The sequence below is a fragment of the Piliocolobus tephrosceles genome, chromosome 15, assembly GCF_002776525.5.
Source record: "Piliocolobus tephrosceles isolate RC106 chromosome 15, ASM277652v3, whole genome shotgun sequence".
Taxonomy (NCBI): Eukaryota; Metazoa; Chordata; class Mammalia; order Primates; family Cercopithecidae; genus Piliocolobus; species Piliocolobus tephrosceles.
This window is the reverse complement of record NC_045448.1, coordinates 15879429-15887502: the sequence shown is the minus strand read 5'-3', so window position 1 is coordinate 15887502 and position 8074 is coordinate 15879429. Positions and strand designations below refer to the sequence as shown.

Below are 8074 nucleotides of genomic sequence, written 5' to 3'. Positions count from 1 at the left end.
AGACTTTTCCGTGTTACTCTGGGCCCAAAGAGGGAAAGTGACCTCCCCCTGATCAGAGCTGGTGGCTGGGGCAGACATTGGTTGCCTACTCGATAGTCATCACCTGCCAATGCCTTGCTGACAGGAGCCCAAATCCATTCAGTGTTCACAGGAAGAGGGTCCTGGCCCAGGACCAAATGACAATTGGTCTAATCCCTCATAGCGAGCCAGTTCTTCTTTGCCAGTGATTGGTTTGGGGCTGGCGACGACACTCGGTTCTAGTCAGTGACATAAGATTCCCTGGGGAACTCTGGCGGAGGGTTTCAGGAAGACATCCTACCCCTCTGATAGATGAGATGATTGTTCAGAGAGTATTGATGCTCCTATTGCCCTCCCCTCCCCTCAGGGCAGGATGCACATGCCAGCCCGTCATGTGAGCAGACATGAAACAGAGACTTTCAATGTTCTCACAGACTTGGCCTTACCATTAGATCCCTGAATCTGTCATGCGATCAACATGCCGGGTTGCTGGTGAGTACAAGAAAATTAGGATGACTACGGAACAGACCTGAACCTGACCTGAAGCCTCAGAGACCAGCTGAAGCAGAAGAGTCCTGGCTGACCCATAGGTAGACTGCAGAGAAAGAAAAAAACATGGTCTGTTGCATTAGTTGTAGGTCACTGAGTTTGGGGGGGGGGGGTTGTTACACAGGGCTGTCGTGACAGCAGCTCACTGATACACTCCCTCCTGCTGTTCAGTGAAGCTGTGTGGGTGTGGGGCTTGGAGCTACGCAGCCATCTTCCATCCACACTGGAAAACCAGCAGAATCACAGAGGAGTAACCACGGAGATGCTAACTGACATCCCTCGATGTCAGGTTCCATCTCTGCTGAGTGACATCTCAAATTTGCCAACACACAGACGTCCTCTTTGCCTCCTCAAGGAAACGTTTTCCCCTACTTCTGTCCATGGATGCCACTGCCTTCCTATCACCAACCTCCTCAACATGTGGCTTCTCATGAATTCTAAAAGCCTCTTTAAAGTGTGCATTCATTTGTCTGTCATTTTATTCACTGGGTCTTTGCTGAACTGGGTTTTTAGAGCAATTAAGCACAGTCTCTTCCCTCTAGGGCTGTTCATTTGGGGAACAATGATGGGTTTGCTGTGGCTGAAGCAAGTCTCTGGCACAGCCTGAGAGAAGGAGGCATCAGATGAAGCGGAGCTGTCCCTGGAGTTAGGCTGTGGAGGGCCAGGAAAGTCAGACCCAGGGGATGACGCTATAGCCAATAGGCAGTGAGAGGCTGTCAGAGGCTGAGTCAAGGGGAAGGGTCTCTCCAGCCATGAAAGTGGCTTCTGTGTGTGACCAGGACTGAGTGACAGTGTGAAGAAAATGTGGCTGGGTGGGGTGAGAGTGAGAGATCCTAATATTGCATAATACTGCATATTTTTCCCTGGGTCACATAGTTATCCAGCAATATAAATAATCCACTACTCCCAACAAACAACAAAACACCTCATCCAACATGCTTTGTAAAGCTGCCTCTAGAAACTCTATAAATGTATGAGCCAGAAATCTGCAGATGGATGAAAACCATGCCCTGCCAGAAGATGAGTGAGCTGAACATTCGTTGAACAACCCTTTCATGATGTCCTAGAGAGGTGAGACAAGTGTAAAAGAACATCCAGCATCACAGACTCATGACCAGATAGAGAAAATCAAGATGCTCCATCTGCTATCATAGAATCACAGAATGTTGTAGACTGGAGGGCAGAAACCACAGACATTTAGCCCCCACGGTTCTGAAGGCTGGGGGAATGGTGGCGGCGGCAGGGAGGAAGTGGAAGAGGGAGGGAGATATCTTGCACCTGTTTCTCTTTTTATAAGGCCATTAGTCCCATCATGACCTAATCTAACCCTAATTTCTTCCAAAGGCCCCACTTCCAAATACCATTACACGGAGGTTTAGGGCTTCAACATGAATTCTGAGGGGACACATTCAGTCCATAGCATGAGGCCCACCAGAAACAGCTAGGACCTGCCCAAAGCCACAGGAAGCTGTTGGCTACCTGACCATCTCCCAATTCCCAACGTGGTGGAGTTTCACATGTTCTTCAACCCAGGGTTTCTCAATCTCAGCGCGACTGACTTTTGGGCCAGACCCTTCTTTACTGTGGAGGCTGCCCTGTGCATTTTAGGATGTACAGCAGCATCCCTGACCTCTACCCATGAGATACTAGTAGCAACTCCTCACCACCAAGTCATGACAACCAAAAATGTCCCCTGACGTTGTTGAATGTTTCCAGGGGGCAAAATTACCCTAAGTTGAGAACTACTGGATTAACTTCTAAATTAAATTCAAGGAAAGCTCAGTTGAACTGCTTGATAGCAGTTCAAGACTCAAGCCAAAGGTGGCCTCTTTTTCTGTACAGCTTCCCCCAACTCTTACCCAGGTCAGAGTAGCTGACCTTATATCTTATGACCTCCTCCGACCTTACGTCTATCATAGATAGGATCCATCCTGTCACATCCTTACAATTCTTTAGTGTTTTATGTGCCACAATAAACTGTAGGCTCTTTGAGGACAGGCTTGCGAATTTTTTTTTTTTTTTTTTTTTTTTTTTGAGATGGAGTCTGGCTCTGTTGCCCAGGCTGGTGTACAATGGTGCGATCTCTGCTCACTGCAACCTCTGCCTCCCAGGTTCAAGTGATTCTCCTGCCTCAGCCTCCCAAGTAGCTGGGATTACAGGTGTGTGCCACCACGCCTGGCTAATTTTTGTACTTTTAGTAGAGATGGGGTTTCACCATGTTGGCCAGGCTGGTCTTGAACTCCTGACCTCAAGTGAGCTGTCTGCCTCAGTTTCCCAAAGTGCTGGGATTACAGGCATGAGCTACCACGCCCAGCTGTGAATTATTTCTTTCTTTCTTTATTTTTCGGGGGGGATCATAATATTTCTTCTTATATGTATCGAAACTCATACTCAACGATGAGCTCTTGGTTGCAAAAGAGAATTTATTTCCTGAACCTATCTGTAAGTCTGGTTGTGGATTATTTCTCCTTAGAATCCTCAGCTCGTGGAACAGGACCTAGAACACGAGGAAGTCGTAAGTGGGTGGATTAATTCCACGCCCACAAGACCCCCCTAGCCTGGACACAGTGCATGTTTCATTTCATGGCCCCTGACCTCATAGATTCCCAAAGGCCCAACCCACCAGACATCCCTGAAGGCCTACCATTCACCAAATACGCCTCGGCCTTGCCCAGTCTACATCTTGCTAGTACCTTCCTTTTCTTGAAATTTCCATCATACTCACCTCACCCTGTCCACTTCCTAAAATCCTCACATTCTCCAAGGCCTATCTCCAGTGCCTCTTCTCCAAGGAAGAATTTTCCAAATCCTCTAATTAAAAATAATCAACCATCCATGCCTCCCCCATTACCCCAGCCCCTGCTCCCAAAGTGCTTTTTAATTCTGTTATAACCATTTCCGGATACATTCTGTGTCCCTTACTAGACAGCGAACTCCCCAAAGGCAAGAACTGTCATGATCTATTTCCATATCTTCCACGGAGCCTAGCAGAGGCCTGGCACACAGCAAACATCACTCAAATCTAATTCAGGTCTCCGAGAGAGGCCAGGCCAGCGGGCGATGGTAAACGTGTGCCTGACTAATTCCTCCTTCAGTGCCTTCAAGAGAAAGATAGTCATTATTGGAAAACATGCTTCATAATACTGTTTACAAAAGAACACTGCCCTACAAAGTCATTATTCCTGATGAAAAAAAAATGGGTCTGTTTTTTTTAATTGAGAATTGATATCAATCCTAAATGAAGGATTTAGCCAGAAGGTGAGAGGGAGTCCTCTGAGGCCTGTTAGACCAACCCTGGGGCCACACAAGACTACATATGTCCAAGGAGACATAATCTTCAGTTCTTAAGAACTTAAAGTCGAGTGTTGCAGTCTCCTCTGACAGCAAGCTCATTCCAGCCTTTTGGAAAACAAATGCTGGCAATTACATCCATTGTTAATAATTCATAATTAGAAATATTATTAATCATTGGAGCTGTTATTTCAGTAGCTCTTCTAAAGGAGAAATGCCTAAGTGTCTGGATTTTGTAGCAAATAATGGTACTGACTTTTACACTGGGCTTTAGAAATGATAAAGCATTCGTCACCTAGCAACTTCCCTGACTCCCCCTTACTGCCATAGGAGACAGGCAGACAGAATGGGGAGGCCCTCAACAAGTGCCCAGTGTCACTGAATGGCTGGATGAGACTCTGCCACCGCCCCAGTGCGTGTGAGCTGCTCGCAGCCCTCCCTACAAGGGAGGGGGAATGAGGAGGCCTGTTCACACCACAGCCTTGATGGCAGCTGCTGGAAAGGTGGGCTCAGTACTCGGTGAGAATAAGCCCAGGGAGGGAAAAAGGCTGCCCTTCTGTCTTTAGACAAATGAGCTCCAGAAAGTCCTGAGGCTACAGGAGAAAAGTCACTGGAACCAACAGATCAGCAGCAAGTTTTACGAGGCTTGGAGGCCACTCATCTCCAGCAGGGTGACTGGGCCCGGAAAGAAGAAGCCGTCCCAATAGCAGCCGTGGCCAGTCTGCAGGGCCTCAGGAGTCTACTGCTAGAGAGTGGGGAAGTGGTGGGGGCGACAAGGAGACAAGGGGGACCCCAGAGCCAGTTGTGGCCTGGACACAACTGCAGGTCGGCCTTGGACAGCTGAGCAGGTTGTGTGCTGAACAAGGGACCCTGGCAGCATGGGAAGGGGTAATCCAAGCCTTGGTTTCTCACGGGCAAAAAATGTGTAATGTGAACCAGCAGAGGCCCTGGCATGGGTGGGGTAGCTGATGCACCCACACAGTGAGGGGTCCCGGGTTCCTGCCCTCCCCCACGCACAAACAAACCTCTCCCTTAGTGACTCAGGTGCCATAAATGATAATTTAGCCTCTTTTTGGAGTAAGACATGAAGCCCTTTATTAAAATGCAAAAGCCATTGTCAGTCGTTACCACCTTATGGATTAACCAGCAAGGAACAGAGAAGGGTGGCTGGGCGCCGGCAAGGCTGTGAGGAGAAAGGAGTAGTGGGGAAGCCAGTTCAAGAGAGAGGATAGAGGTGAACGGGCATCACTCATTTGTGCCACTCCTACAACCCAGAAGGCACATAACATACATCCGCTCTTCATTCTCACAGCAACCCTCAGAGAAGACTCTGTTACACTGTTTCATGGAAGTTCAGAAAGACCAAGGTCACCCAGCGAATACAGGGCAGAATCTGCTTCCTATTCAGATGGTTCAGATCCAAGCCCCCTGACCTCTGCACTATGCTGCTTCCCAGCGGGGCTTCTGCATCAGAGGCGATGGGGTTGAAAGGCACAAGGCTGACAGCCATGTTTATTAGGGTATTCCTGGGCCAGCCCATAGATGACAAGGATTCTGCTGGGGATAGCCTGATGCCATAGACACCAATCAGATCCCTGTTTCCCCAGGTAAGAAAACAGAATTTAAGCCACACAATTGAAGCAACACACCCAAGATCTCCCCAGCATGCAGTCTGTAGAATGGGGATTTGAACCCATGGTATGAATCAATAATTATCTCAACATCGAAAAGTTTAATTAAAAAATAAACAAAGGCCGGGTGCGGTGGCTCACACCTGTAATCCCAGCACTTTGGGAAGCTGAGGCGGGCAGATCGCGAGGTCAGGAGATTGAGACCATCCTGGCTAACATGTTGAAATCCCGTTTCTACTAAAAATACAAAAAATTACCCACCTGGAGTCCCAGTTACTTGGGAGGCTGAGGCAGGAGAATCATTTGAATCTGAGCTTGCAGTGAGCAAAGATCACGCCACTGTACTCCAGCCTGGACGACAGAGCGAGACTCCATCCGAAAAAAAGTAAAATAAAATAAACAAAGTACAACTGAGAAATCAAGGCCTCACTCTGAACAGCCCCCTTGCTAAATCCGTCCCCTGGAATGACAGAAGGGGCCCAACGCGCAGTAATCTGTGCAGCTCAGATGCCATTCTTCCTTCACTCCACAAATACCTTTTGAGCATTTCCTGTATGCCAAGTTCTTTTCTAGTGAAACAAAATCCTCCACCCAGCAGATCAGAAGGCTGGGTGGAGGGACCGTTTATTAATTAAGGACAATTGGCCCTGGGTGTAACTGGCAGTCTGCACAACCTGCCAGGGAAAGGGTAGAGGATAGGCTGGGAGGAAGAGGGGCTGCACAGTCAAGCAGGGGAACATGTCAGTGTGGTTCCTTACTTCCTGTATGTTTCCTTGGGCATGTTCCTTCATTCCTTCCAGTCTCAGTTCCCTTATCTGCAAAACACAGACCACAGTTCTTGCACACAAGGTGTTTTGGGGATCCCATCAGATGCCCACGTGTGTGTACATGCGACAGTGAGAAGGGGCACAAATGTAAGATGTCATTACTGTTGGGATCCCACAGGAGAACTCTCACTGGGGCCCAGGGCAGTCTCCGGCACCCTCCAACACACACCCCCCAACACATCCTCTCCAGACGGATGCCACAACGATGCTTCTGAAAGAAACACCTGACCCCTCAGTGGCTCCCCTTCCAGACTCTTGCACGATGCCTAAGGCCCTTGAACTGCTCACTATTCCCAGATGCACCATACTTTCTTTGCACATCTCAGCCTTGGCTGTTTCTCCAACAGTCTCTTCTTCAGAAAGCCTTTTCTCATCCTGAGTCTTGGTTGGGGCCACCCCATTCCGTGCCTCCAGACTTCCTGAGTGTATCATGTTATGCTGTCATTGTAGGTTTCGTCTCTTGTCTCCTGGACTCTATGTGGGCTCCTTGAGGAAAGCAGCCATGTGCTGTCCATTATTTTAACCCTCGGGGCCAAAGGAGAAAGTTGTGCTAGGCAGTGGGGGAGGCAGGTAACTCCAGTGAAGAGGGCGCTTTCCTTCTCTGTTCTGTACAACTTATAAAGCAACACTGACTTCGGCAGTTGGTTTACTTTTTTTTTTAGGGTTGGGATCTTGCTCTGTCACCCAGACTGGAGTGCAGTGGCATAATCATGGCTCCCTGAAGCCTCTAACTCCGGGGCTCAAGTGATTCTTTTGCCTCAGCCTCCAGAGTAGCTTGGATTCCAGGCCCCCATTCCCATGGCTAGTCTGTAGTTCTTACGTAAACGTCATAAAACTGGGGGAACATTTTTAACGTTGTAATAGCATCTGTAAAATCCACGATGAGGCCCTTTCCATGTCATGTATTTCAGTTTCCTGATTTGTAATCATGGCAGCTTCAGCTCAAAGCCTCTTCTAGCCAGACATTCTGGGATTCTGGGATCTGAAGAGAGGCCAAAGCTTTGACCTTCCAAGAAGTCAAAGTGTTTTGAAGGCCAGGGTGGTTGATTGCACTCTCCCTGCCTACAGGAGAACTGAGCACCCCCATCCCCTGCCACATGTCTTGCAGAGCTCCTTCGTGAGTAATATCCACCCCGCCCACACCCACACCGGGCTTGGTCACATGACCTGCTTTGCCAGTGGAACATGAGCAGAAGTGACGTTATCACATCTAGCAGGGGCTGCGAGATTCACTGCCTGGTTTGGCCGTTTCTGTTTTCCCCTCTGCCAAAAAATAAAGATCAGGGGCTATACTTTCAGCCTCAGAATGAGAAAGTACTGGATCAGAGCCTCAGGTGACTTGATGACCAAAAAAAAAAAAAAAAATTATTATTTTTTATTTATTTACTTATTTTACAGACAGGGTCTCACACTGTTACCCAGGCTAGATTGCGGTGGCAAGATCAGAGCTCACTGCAACCTCAAACTCCGGCCTTAAGTGATCCTCTTGCCTCAACCTCCCGAAGAATAGCTGGGACTCAGGCATGTACCATCATGGCCAGCTAGTGTTTTCTCTTATTGTTTGTAGAGGTAGGGGTCTCATTATGTTCCCTAGGCTTGTCTTGAACTCCTGGCTTCAGGAGATCTCCCTCCTCAGCCTCTCAAAGCTCTGAGATTTCAGGCATGAGCCCCTGCACCCTGTGTATTTGTTTTTATAATCCACTGACATTTTGATGGTATTTATTACTAACCATAGTCTAACAAAAGCTGATTGATGCA

The 8074-nt window shown here is 48.3% G+C and overlaps 1 pseudogene; it reads right to left on the bottom strand.

Annotated features, from left to right (window-relative positions):
- Positions 1-2925: 2925 nt before the first annotated feature.
- LOC111532435 lies at positions 2926-3066 on the bottom strand (annotated as a pseudogene).
- Positions 3067-8074: the final 5008 nt, after the last annotated feature.